Raw genomic sequence first — 13546 nt, 5'->3', positions numbered from 1 at the left:
ATGGCTGTTTTGATTAAGTTGCATTATCTCTGTACACATGTTGGTTCAGGTTATCGAGGCAGACACAGAGGAAGGAGTTCATCTGATATTAAAGCTGTTGCTTTAAGTCACATGTCTGACTGGACGCATTGACTGCTTCACAGATAGTTCAATCAACAGATTCAAAATGACTGTCTGCTGGACTTTGTAATGCTTTGTACATCAAAACAAAGGAAAAGCATATTCACACTACAAAACAAAAGGCTCCTAGGCCAAACTAACAGAATATAAAGTCAGTTTTGTTAAGAGTCTCACAGCCGTGGCAGTGACTTTTGTGTTTTTATTGTTTAAAACTGCCATGTTGCGGACAAATCAAGACTGTGTAATCGCAGTAAGCAGTAACCTCACATTTCCTGTTTTTGGAGCGAAAGGGACACAGACATTGTTGTGGTTATAAACTGCTTTTCCAACTGTTACTCTAGCAGCATCACTACTAAAGTCAACAAAGAGCATGTAAGATGTGTCGTCTTCTCTGGTTTTTAGGAAGACGAATCAAATAAACCACACAGATTTCCTTTGTGTGTACTCGTAACGCGACCTGACTACAGTTATAGATGTGACTGGTGTTTTTCTGTCGGCTGTTTACAGTAATCCCATCGTTTCTAACATGTGATTCCCAACATAAGAAAACAAACCTTTAGGATTACTCAACTTCCCTGAGTGTTACACATGTTGACCTCGTAGCTTGAGCGGGGGATACAAACCACATGATTGCTGTTTTTGATATTCACAACACGTTCAATTATCTGCTTCTTGTAAACATGAATCGTTTCTGATTTGAAAAAAACAAACGTGATTTTAACATCAATTGACACGCCGAGCAGAAAAGGCACGACTGCCTGGTTAGTTGCTGATGGAAGTGGTTGTGTGACTGAGCTCTTAGTCAGAGCATCAAAGCAAAAATGGTGTTCATGGTAAAAAGCATTTACTGGAATCCAGGGTGTCTGGGCAGCTCTGTGGGCAGACAGATACTTGATCCAAAGGACTTTTATTACCTAGCCCGACCACCACTCTCCTGTTTTGTCTCTTTTTATTAGGAAGCATATTTTCACATTCTCTTCATCTCTATCCAAGTACATTCCAGATAATGATTCATATATATATATATATATATATTATCAGCAATTTGTTGAAGAATTTGTTGATATAACTCCAGTATTATATACTGAGCCAAACAATGACAAACACTTACGATAACTCTGAGTTAAAATGTCATTCAAACACTTTTAAAGACATTTTTGTCCAAAATTAAATTGACTAATCAGGATTAGGATAATTATGAACACCAATCTTATTCAAACTAATGTTCATTCAAAATCACTCACTCACTCGCTCGCTCGCTCCCTCACTGCAATGTGCAATATACATTCATTTCAGACCTTTATTAATTAACTGAACATTCTAAAATAAATGCAATTTCTTTTAACATAATGTGATTTTTTTTAACCAATAGAATTACTTCTAATTCTAATCTAATTGTTACTGACATACCAACATTTTTCCAAGTGGCAGGAGAACAAAGGAAGCTGTTCAAATCATTACAAATTAGTTTTCCTGTTACTTTGCTCCAAACGACATGTGATCAAAATGTTATCTTCACAAGCTACAATGTGACCTCAAAGTGTACAACATTGTACATCCTGTTACAATTTGAGTTCATTTTTAAATGTATCCTGTTTCTTTTTCAAAAGGATTTTCTCTGCCTAAGGTCAAAAGTTGATGGGGAGTTGTTTATTGCTCAGAGCCAGCGTTAGGTAAGAAAAAAATAATAATTATCTTTCCTATTATTATCATTCCAACTCCTCCCTCGACTTCCAGTCCATTTCTGAGGAAACTCGCTCCGTCTCTTTCTTTCTCTCTGATGTGCAGTGAGCATGTGTATTCAGACCATTAGTTTTCATGATGATGAGCTTAAACAGAGGCGTCAGTTATCTGTCCCTGCCAGAGGACTCAAACATTTCTTTCTACTATACAGCAAGTCAACTGTTCTGATACTTTCCCTCCGACAGTTACCTTGTGTGTCTAAGCTTGCCTGACTTTTTGGGGAATTTATCTTGCAATACTAGAAACCACAATATCAATGCTTTTATTAAATGATCGTGTTTAAGGCCAATGAACAGTTTAGTAAATAAAGGGTCAAAAAGCTGGATCAATCATGCATTTAATATCTGTTCTGCATCAGCATTGTATTTTATAGATCAGTGATTCCCAAAGTCCACCAAGAGGGGGGTTGTGAGATGCCTTCCAAAAAAGCAATAATACAAGTTTGAAATTATTTAAAATTGTACATATACCAATTTAAAATATTTCCAAAGTAGTTCCATTTAAAATAAAAGAAGGGCCCGACTGATATGAGATTTTTGGGGGTGATACCGATATCGATAATAGGGAGAAAAATCTGATAACGATATATTGGCCAATATCTTACTCTGATCTATGTTTGATCTCTAGAGATAGAGAGATATAGACACACACATTTATTGTGTTTATCCCTCAATTGCAGTAATCAAACACTTGTGGAAAAGTAAAATAATAAAGAAACTGGACAGTAGCTGCGCATGTACATGCAGCAAACACTCTGAAGAATGATAATGCTTGTTGTAATCCATATAGCACCCTCTGCTGGTGGCAGACAGTAAGCGAAATGCTCGGCTAATACAATTATACTCAAATGAAATGCTATTTGACTAGTGAAAAATTCTCGTAATATCGGTGCATATCTGACATAAATACCAATGATATATGATATAGTCACTGGATATGCTAATGTCGGCCTATATTATCGACGGGCCGATTAATCAGTCGGTCTCTTAATAAAATCATATCATTACAGTAAATGAAACTAAAATAATTTCTTTTTTAGAAATTTTGGAAAATGTAAGTTTTCATGATAGCGACACTGTAGGTGTCTGCGGCTCTTTGCATATAAAGATGCATGCAGCTGTGTCTATTCATTATGTTTTGTATGTTTACTTAGTGCTCTATCCCATTTTTCATTCACAGCACAGTTCATCATGAGTCTGGTTTGCCCAAGGTTTCTGCCTCTTAAAGAAAGTTTTCCTTACCACTGTCACTTTGCTAAATGTTCGCAATTATGATGGATTAATGTTGTAGTCTTTATAGATAATATCAAAAAGAGTAAGGGCTTTTACTGCTTTTGGAATTAATTGGCGTTATACAGATAACCATTAATAGATCAAAGTCTATACATGGAAATGACACACATTCTGCGTCTCGTAAAAAATTATACAAATTAAACATGTGGTTTTTAGGCCATTATATTCTTTTGTGTTACACGTGTTTGGATAGGCCACCTTGTGTGTGTGCGTGGCTGTGCGCTAAGTTACTGTAATTACCTTAACCAAGTCCAGCAACAGTGGGGGGTCCCTGCAGTCTCTGGCTCCCTTATTTTGAGGGTCAGCTGAAAAGTTTGGAAACCCCTGGTATAGATCATAAGAGCATCATTTTAGAAACAACTGCACACACAGCTGCATTTGAAATTGCAACAAAACAAAAAAAAAAGATGAATGGGGTCATAGCAGTCTATATTTTGGGCCCAGTTGTTACCAAGTAATATAACCAGATAAAAGTGATCAGATAGGATCCCGACAAAGATCCAGTCCTCCAATCTCCAAACATTCAATTTATTAAAAGCGAATATGTATGTTGTTTTTGTTTTGTCATCACAAAAAAAAAAAAAAAACACAAAAAGTTTATTATAAAATATTTAGTTAAAAGCAGCTGTCTGGATATTTCAGCTTGTGTGGATTTGGGCGCCCCCTGTTGAAGTCCCATGTAGAGCCTTAGTAATCCAGATTTGTCCTTAAAAAAATCAGTGTCTGGATGAGATTGATCCTATTCAGTGTTTCTTAGAAAACATGAGATAAAAGTAAGAAGTATTACCTGGTCCTGTAAAGAAAAACAGAGGATTTCCTAAATCTGGATCATTCTTATCCAGATGAAACTTTTTGAGCATCTGGATCCAGATGTTTAATAATTGGTATAATGGATAAATCCCTAGAAATAGTCCTGGCTCTTTTTTTTAAATCTGCTTTTTGATTCCAGCTGTATATCAGCCAGGAAAACATCTTGACTCATTAAAAGTTCATCTTTCTTTCTGACATTCTTTCTACCTATACACAGTAAAAGATGAGACACTGTCATGCTTCATTTCTGTCATGAATCTTGATAGATATTAGCCAAAGGAAACACAACAACCTTCATCACCAAACTTTTTTTCAATGTAGACCACTTAATCTTCATCAGGGCAAGATGTCAGGGTTGTCAAGATGTACTTCCTGCGGCAGCTGAAGAAGTTCAACCTGCCAAAGACCATGATGGTTCACCTCTACACTGCCATCACTGAGTCCATCCTCTCCTCCTCCATCACAGTCTGGTACGCATCATCCGCTCTGCTGAGAAGGTGATTGGCTGCAACCTGCACACTTCCAGGACCCTGAGGCGTGCAGGTAAGATTATGGCCGATCCCTCTCACCCCGCACATGGACAGTTTGAGACTCTCCCCTCTGGCAAGAGGCTGCGGTCCATCAACACCAAAACCTCTCGCCACAAGAACAGTTTCTTCCCCTCTGCTGTCAGCCTGATGAACAATGTCCCTGCCCTCCCCCCTCCTCCCACATAACCCAGACTCTCATCAGCCCCACAGTCAGTAAAACATCAAAGTAATGTGAATGCTGAACTGTTCTTTATGCGGCACATTAACGCCCACTGGACTTTAAAAATGTATCTTCCTTACATGCACTCTGTGAGTAGTTACACACACTAAGACTTTTTTTCTCACAGTCCACTGCACAGCTCCTACATTGCACCTTTTGTACATTTTGTCTTTTTATTTTCTATTTTAAATTCTATTTCATATATTGTAATAGCTTCTTATACTGCATTATTTAAGTTGTTGCTAGTTCTGCTTTATTTCCCTGTTAATTGTTTAGCACCAATACACTAAGTCAAATTCCTTGTATGTGTAAATGTACTTGGCAATAAAACCCGATTCTGATTCTGATTTTAGAATTAACTTAACTCTTAAATAAGACAAGACAGATAAGACACTTTTCGAGTGTCTCGTAATTACTTATGCTCACAAATTTAGTAAGCAAGTACATTTTGCTTGCCCCATTGGCAGATTTGTTTTAACTTATCAAAAGCAATGCAGGCCTTATTCTTTGCTTTTATATTAGAAATAAGATTTTAGTAACACTTTAAACTAAGGTTATAATATTCACCATTAAGTAGCTGTTTATTAGCATGCTAATAAGTAGCATACTGGCTGCTTGTTTTTAATTTTTAACCACTTATTAGTACCTTACTCTATATGACCATATAGCTAATAGGCCAATAACTAAGAGTTTAGCCTCATTGACCTCCTAATTACTGCTTATTTATTGTAAGTTAGGAAGTTGTTGAAAATGAATTATGATCTTAATCTGCTTTGTTTACTTTATAAGGGTCATACCAAGCAAGCAGATTAAGCTCGTAAATTACAACAATTTCCTAATTTACTATCACTCAGCAGTAATTATGAAGGTAATGAGGGTTAACCCACTAGGCACTAATAAGCAGCCAGTATGCTACTAATTAGCATGCTAATAAGCGACTAGTTAATGGTGAATGTTGGGATGTTCATTTAAAGTGTTGTCAAACGTTTTTGTTTTTGTTAATCTGGACTTGTCAGGTCAATGTGGCTTTAAATAAGTGTACTGAGATATGTGTGACAAGAAGTTGGACTTAATGCTCTTGCTTAGATTTGAGTTTCTGAAGTGTTGATCCTGACGTCCCTTTGCTAAGAAGCACTTCACACATATACTGTAGATCAACCTTACTGCTATTCAGAAAGCAGCCATGATGCTTCCTGTCTTTTTGTATATAGAGTCAGCAAAACCTCAGAATTCAATTCAAAGAAATGTTTCAGTACTGGCTTTGTCCATACAAATTCGATTACTGTGCCTGCCACTAAAACTAATGGCCCCCGAGTACTTGACCGTGTAGGAGGGCAGCTGTATGTGTGAAAAGTAATGAAAGCTCCATAATGACTCACTCAGGCTGTCATTGGTCTATAAATCAGCCCCAGTGGCTGCTGTGAAGCCTCACAGAGTTTCTCTGTCTCATCCTCTAACAGACACCTGTCCACAGTCAGAGGACGGCTTACCTCACTTCTGCACTCTTTTTCCATCACGCTCGATCTCCATCAAACCAGAACACTACTGGGGAGGGGGAGGGGGAGGGGGTTAACATGAAGCAAAAGAAGTATTAGTATTACTGCACAGCAAGAGAGAGAGGATGAAGGGGTGTGAAGGAATGCAGCTGTTCAAACAGCTCTTTGATTTAGTGGTCACGGCGCCCGATGTGACTCACTCTGGCTCAAACAGCGTGGAGATCACTCAGACGTTCATCCCTCTGGTACGGGCAGTTTCGTGTGTGTGTGTGTTTCTGTGTGAGTTTTAAAGGGAGAGAGTGAGTTTAAATATGTACAGTATCCGCTGCACCTGAACCTGATGACTTGTACATATGGTAAATGAAATGCCCACATACTCTCTGTTTATGAAGCTTGTTAAATACAGATGAATCCCCCGGTAATGTGGGGTTAAAAAAAAACAGGGTAAAAACAGAGATACAAAATATCCATAAATAGTGTGAATAGATTTACTTATTTCATATCGTATACATGTTTTTCATGCATTATGTATCATGGTCATATCGTGCTCTCTGAGCGTCTGTTCCTGATTTAAAAAAGCAGAATGCCTAAAGACACAGTGCGATTTAAATAACCTAATTTTAGGATATATATGCCTTCTAAAATCTTTGTAGACCAAGTCATGTCAAATTGACGAGTGAAAGAAGAAAAGTTCATTTGAGAAAACCATGTTTTCATGAAATAGACATATTCAATGTCTATTTAAACACTTGTAATCAAGGCGGGTATACCTTTAAAACAACTTGCCAAATGAGACAGTTAGCAAATACTGTCACATTAAAAGAAGGTTGGCATGTGGATTTTTCTTGAAAACAACCCATAACATTCATTATTTACATCCACATTAACCTGCTAGTAATAGTCCTTTACTTTGAGCTTTGCATTTGTTTGTTGCACCTTACTACTACCTGTAGATCATCATTGTCTGGTTTAGCTAAAAAAATAAAAATAACAATACTCTCCCAATATGTCTGTCAAGATGGTTAGAGTGTTGAAAAACTGGCATTGCATTTTATTGCATTTACAAACATATCACACGGCTGTGGCTCAGTTGGTACAGTTGTCGTCTCAACCGGAAGGTCGAGGGTTCGATCCCCAGCTCCTACAGCAGCATGTCCGAGGTGTCCTTGGGCAAGACATTTAAGCCCAGATTGCTTCCTCGGCAGCGTATGAATGCGCATAAATGGGATTAGTTACTTCTGATGGTCTCACGACAAAGAAACCTCTGCCATCAGGGTTTGAGTGGGTAGGTGTGACTTGCAGTGTGAAAGTGTTTTTTGTAGTCAGAAGACTAGAAACACACTATACAAGCTCAAGTCCATTTACCATTTAATGTAAAATCAACTATGATGTGTGTCCACCAACTATGATGAATTGAAATGAATTTGTAGATGTCCATCAGTTCCTTCATGCACCTTAACAACCGTAACATTCAACCAGAATGAGCTTTTTTGAAATTATTATTGTCTTTGCTTATAGTGACTGGTAGATTTAAAAGTGACATTAAGTTAGCAATGAAGCTAAATCATGGAGCCAGAAGTTGTTGAACTTCATTCTAAAGTCTTTGATTGTGTTAAATCAAAAGTAATTCACTGAAGCAGCCCTCCTCAGAATCTGCCTAAAAATGTCAGTTTGTATGTGAGATAGAAATCCGATTTGTTCTTCTAGCGACCTCCGTAACCCATACCTTAAATAAGATGACTTTTTTTTTTTTTTACAGCATAACAAGCGTGAGACTAAGCCAAGAACTGTCAGGCATAAATAAATATTAATGTGAATTGAAAATGATTTATGTCTCCAAAAAAAAATCACATCCTTGCTTTGGCCTGTTTTTCATGTTCTGCCTGTTATAAACCACAGCTTCTTGTACACTGCGGCTGTCAGTCAGACTGCTCCCCTCAGCTCTCGGTGCTTATACGGGGGTCAAAACAATCCAAGGAGCCACTCGCTTCTTCTTCTTTATTCACTCTCTGACTGTGTCAACACAAGCTGAGCACAAGGTTTTGGTTTCCCCCGTGCACTTCTCACCTGGGTCTCATTGAAGTCAAGCCAAAAATGATCACGAGAGGTTTCCTGTGTGTTGGCTGAATGTGTTTGGTGTGCGTGTTAAAATCTCAGGTCAGGTATCCGTCCGGCTCCAATCCAAAGCATTGAAACACCACCTGATCTATGTGTATGTGTGTGCATCAATGAGAGTCTTGTGTTATCAGGCTGCTGCCATTGCCTCCCACCAGTCGGATTGAAATGGAAATTGAAAGTGTCATAAAGCCCATATTGTCGGCCAAACTCTAAGTTATGAAGGAATAATAACAGGCTCTTTCATTAGGGAAATGACAGCTCGCATTAGCTTTGATTTTTCTGCCTGATCCTGTAATTACTTCAATACTAAGAAACCAAAAAAATAAGGGGGGGGGGTGACATCTGGGATCAATGACAACATTTTCTTTGGACATTAAAAACAATGTTCTCATCCCTGTTCTCATCAAACAGTGTTTTCTGGTTGGGGAAACAATGTGCGGTAAAATCTTTGTTTTGTCGCCAAAGTCCCCAAGAATTGTGTCACATTTTTTCATGTTTAACCGTATTCTAGTCACAGAGACCGTTTTAAATGTAAGAAACCGAGGTGTGAAATTCTCAAAGACTCTTAAACTGAACATTACTTCTCAATGGTTACATGTGTAGAGTCAACCAATCAGAAGGGACTTCATTAGGAGTGAACACTTCATTGTTTTACAGATTTAGAAGAATGTGCAATGTCTGTGGGTAATGAGACCTCCTCCATATGTCTTCATGTATTTGAAAAAGGTAGTGAGGCCAATAGACCGTATAGGGAACCTCCAATGGAGTCTAGCCACTGATGGTGGTGGTGAAAGAAGGGTGCAGGATGTGATGAGGGGTGGACATCTGTAGAACTGAACCAGCACAAAGGTAAGATGGATTGGAGTGGAATCAGCTGGTGGTTTCAATGGTGGAACTGAAATAAAAAACTGACACATAGCAGAGAGGATAACAGATATAAAGTTGCAATGGGATTATTGGCTGATTGGGTTTATCAGAGAAGCAGGTAGGCAGAGACAAGAAGGTGTAGAGAGTGATGAATGGATGATTGATATGCAACAGTCTTAGTGCTTGAACTTTAACGCTGAGCTGATTAGTACTTATCCGGTTGAGGCAGATGGCTGTTCACTAATGAGTGTGGTTCCGCTTGAGGTTTCTGCCAGTTAAAAATGAACCTTTTTCTTGCCACTGTTACCGATTGCTTTCTCATGGTGGATAAATGTTAAGCTACTTAAATGCTACATAAAAGATTAAACCTGTTTGTTTCGACAATTGTCCTAGGATTAATATTTTTTTCTGATTTCGCACAATATAATGAAATATTATCGACGTTGCTTGCAGATGTTTTTAAAGGATATTAACACTGAAATTGTTCCGAATAGCAGCAGCAGTTTGTGAACTTTGTCTGGACCACACTAGTGGAATCGTGTCAGTGCTTCTGGTTGTCTGTGTTCACAAGTTTATGACTCACTGTCTGCCTGTCATGTTATTTACTCATTGACTTTCTCTGACCTAATTTGTCTACTCTATTTCTTTGAAGTCTTAATCCTGTTGACTTAACGGAGCAGACTTGAACTAGACCACACGTAAAGTTACTGCCAATGTGTGATGCAGGAATTCATAATGTTCTACAATTCTACAGTTCCTTTAGCAGACGCTTTTATCCAAAGTGACATACATCACAGAGAGTAAGTACAACACAAGCAAGGGTTGAGAGAGGAGGAACCAGCGTCAGTAAGTGCTAATGAACAGCTTTAAATCCAATTGGACACTCAGGTGCTGACAGGAAGTGACCAGAGGCAAAGCACAACATCGACAGCTGCTGTTGAGAGTTCTAATCAGCATCATAACCATCCTGTCCATTTGCCTGAGCAGGATGTATGGCATCTTTTCTTGGTTGCAAATCTTATCCCAGTTCAACTATACTTTCCTCTGACTGACCTGCAAATGTCCAAGTTGAGTTTGACTTTGAGTTGCCTCTGTTATATACACCCATCCCTGATGCAAGCAACATAGGTGTGGACGCTCTCCTTATAATAGAAGGCTCTGATGGGGCAGAGCACCTGATTTCTTACTTCTCAGGGACACTTGATTGGCATTAGATATGTTATTTAAAAAAAAAAAGGCACGGGGGTACGTCTGAGGCATTCATGTGACAGTTTTTTAAAGATGTATTTTTGGGGCTATTTAAGCCCTTAATGTCGAGAAAGGACAGTCGGATTCGAACCTGAGCTGCCTGCCCGGAGGACAGCAGCCTCCTTAAATGGGGCATGGGCACCAATCACTAAGCTACCAGCGCCCCAGAACTGTAGTTTTCTAAAGACTATCCAAGACGAATAAGTGCACAAAGGAGTGTCATCTTCGCTTCTCTTTCAGCAGTCAGTACATTGTTTGGGTTTGGGGTTGAACACTCCCCCCTGCTGGATAAGAGGTGCCAATGACTCCAAGGCTTACCAGGTGTTGTATTTTGAGTGTGTGTGTGTGTGTGTGTGTGTGTGTGGGTGTGTGTGTGGTATATCATTTGAAAAAAAGGTATACATTGATTACATTCTAGGGGCTTTGGGTTTTTTATGTGATTAGGCCAGTTGTTCAGTTTGGATGGAAGTATTCATTTAGGGTTTTGTGTTTTATTGTTGCTTTTGTGAAGAGGTAAGCCAGAAACTACATCAAGTTTGGCTTCCCTCTTCTTTTTTTTCGGCCAGCCAACCAGCTGTTTGAACATTATAGCAATTTTTCCCTTCTGTGTAAGGACTGAATTGTTTGCTCAAATTTGACCCTCTTGGTAATAAAAAAATCAGAATGTGAGCTAGCAAGTTTTTCACTGCGAGAAACCTCTTTTAGCACCAATTCATATTCTAATTTGATACATAGTTTGGACAACAAAATGTGTATTCTTGCACATTAAAGTTAAAATGATTTAAATAATGCATTTACCCACATAACAAGGTCATACATTTATTTAAATACACATCCTCCTTTATAAAATAACTCTCTCATGATGGGTGTGGTGTCAGCCAATTAGACACATGTTTATACTGCTCATCATGCTGGATTAAAAAAAAAGAATAAAGGCATCCTCTTTTATACAAGCTTTATTTACAATGTCATTTCCAAGTTTTACAGTGTAGGAAGCACATTTTCATCATTAGGTTCTCATTGGACAGACACTATATGAAATCCATCTAACTAGACACAAGTTTTATTGTCTCATTCTTAATGGCCACACACCTCCTCTACCACTGTCACATAAAGTATGTACATAATGTGTTTGTATACAAGCGATATAAAACTTGGCAAATGGAAGGTTATTTTGCTACTTCAAATATGTAGAGAAAGGTTTGCCTAGGAGTAAAAAATAAAATTAAACAGACAACACTGCACATGTAGTGATGGATTCTGACCTGTCGACAGCTTGTTGTTTGATTGATCTCTTTTTAATACACTTTAACTGGCCCACCAAGCAATTAGCAGCGAAGTAACAGGAACACTGGGTGTTACTTTCAAGCCAAGGTATGTTAGTAAAACACCCAAACTGTGACAAATACTCGTCAAGTATTTTGTTCTGAAATATGAAAATGAATCTGGAAAGATTTGGGGTTGGAGCTAACAGAATACTATACAGCAAACTGTAGTGCTCATGTCATCTTCTCCACGTCTTATTGGCAACATATTGCAGGGGCTGACTTGGGGGAGGGGGGGGGTAACTTATTAAATAAGAAAAACAATGTTTCAACAACATCCCTGATATAGATTTCAACAGCTCAACCAAAATGTGGATGTGTTCCATTACATACACGTTTCCTACCAAACCAATGACTAATGGGGATGGACGGTTGAAGAGATTTGTGTACTACAGCTCGACAGTTCAAATTGCTGATCGCAAATGACAGGTGGCCCTGTGTCACCTCCCAAATCCACAGCTGAATTTACATTGCATTATATTGCACAATTTTAAACTACTGGTTTCACGTCTCACTTATGGAACATTTTAGATGCTCACATGTGAAATCCAAATTTTTTTTTCTAATGTAACACTTGCATACCCAACAGCTTTCTTTCCAGCATGGCCCCAGTCTTTACTTCTGTCACTAAAACAATGGTAACATTTGATCATTAGAAGGGTCCCAGCTATCACAAATCAATTGAAAGTGTTAGATGTGCTTTTTTTTTTTCCTTAAATGAGTAAATCTTAAAATGTCAAACATGACACGTTTCTTTGCATGATCACTTTCTAGGAGAAGAGCTCTGAGGTAAATGTTACCTCATCTGAGCGGACACTGTTAAAAAAACTAAAAACACACAAAGTTTGTGTCTTTATCTTAGGTGGAGATGAACCTCTTCTCTCTCTCTCTCGCTCTGTTGCATAAGACAAAGTATTTAACAGTATTGTGATGTATTCAGGTAACTACACATCCATTGTAACAGTACAAGTGATGTTATAATAATACTAGTATCATCAACAAAAAATGTAACAACACTGCTGTACACGCTGCAACAGAATAAATAAGCCATTCAGATAAAAATGCACGGCATGAATTATAATAAGGTTACACGATATAACAATGATGAGTAAAATGGGTTAAAAAAAAAAGAAGAGGAGAAAAGCCCCCATGAAGCCCACTCTATCCACACATTACACTCTGAATGAAGATTTCTGTCATGTGGTTTAAAGATCACCTTAAACTGTTTGTCTTCCTCTTTATAAAGAACACAATAAAGCTGCTTTATAACAAGAGGCGTGTCATTCATTCTTGTGATTTTCCTTCCAAACGAAGGCACTACAAGTAGAGAATGTCTTTATATCTTTAAATAACTCACTTAAAAATGATGCTAACTTTGAACAACAAGATTTGTTGTTTCTTTATATTAATTAAAAACCAGGCTCTAATGAGATTGTGATTTGTGTCTCTTTCTCCACGTTTCAAACGGTTAGCCCTTTCTTTCCCAACAAACAATCTACTGAACATTTTCTTACACAAGCTAATGTACAGTTTCCTTCACTTCTTTTTTTTCCCCTTCTCCCAGCTATGGCTTTTAAAAATGAGTGTTATGATTATAATTTTCTGGCGTTTGGTTGATTAAAGCCACCAGTAAGACTAAAAAAAACAAAAGACTACAGTTTAGCCAACATATCTGACATTAAATCCATTCTAAAGACAGCATGTGAGTGGGCTTAATGGGAGGTTCTACCCTGTATAAAAGCGTATTTGTAACACATTTTATTCATTTAAAAACACT

General features: G+C 38.0%; 1 long non-coding RNA gene across 1 annotated transcript; it reads left to right on the top strand.

Moving 5' to 3' along the window:
- The first annotated feature begins 13091 nt into the window (after positions 1-13091).
- On the top strand, positions 13092-13419 carry LOC132991869 (uncharacterized). The gene is made up of 2 exons (XR_009676272.1): positions 13092-13210; positions 13242-13419. It is a non-coding gene; the product is annotated as an uncharacterized LOC132991869 (long non-coding RNA).
- The last annotated feature ends 127 nt before the right edge of the window (positions 13420-13546 follow it).

This window comes from Labrus mixtus, chromosome 17 (genome assembly GCF_963584025.1).
Source record: "Labrus mixtus chromosome 17, fLabMix1.1, whole genome shotgun sequence".
In the NCBI taxonomy this organism is placed as follows: Eukaryota; Metazoa; Chordata; class Actinopteri; order Labriformes; family Labridae; genus Labrus; species Labrus mixtus.
The sequence above is the reverse complement of the archived record's forward strand: the minus strand, read 5'-3'. Positions and strand labels throughout refer to the sequence as shown.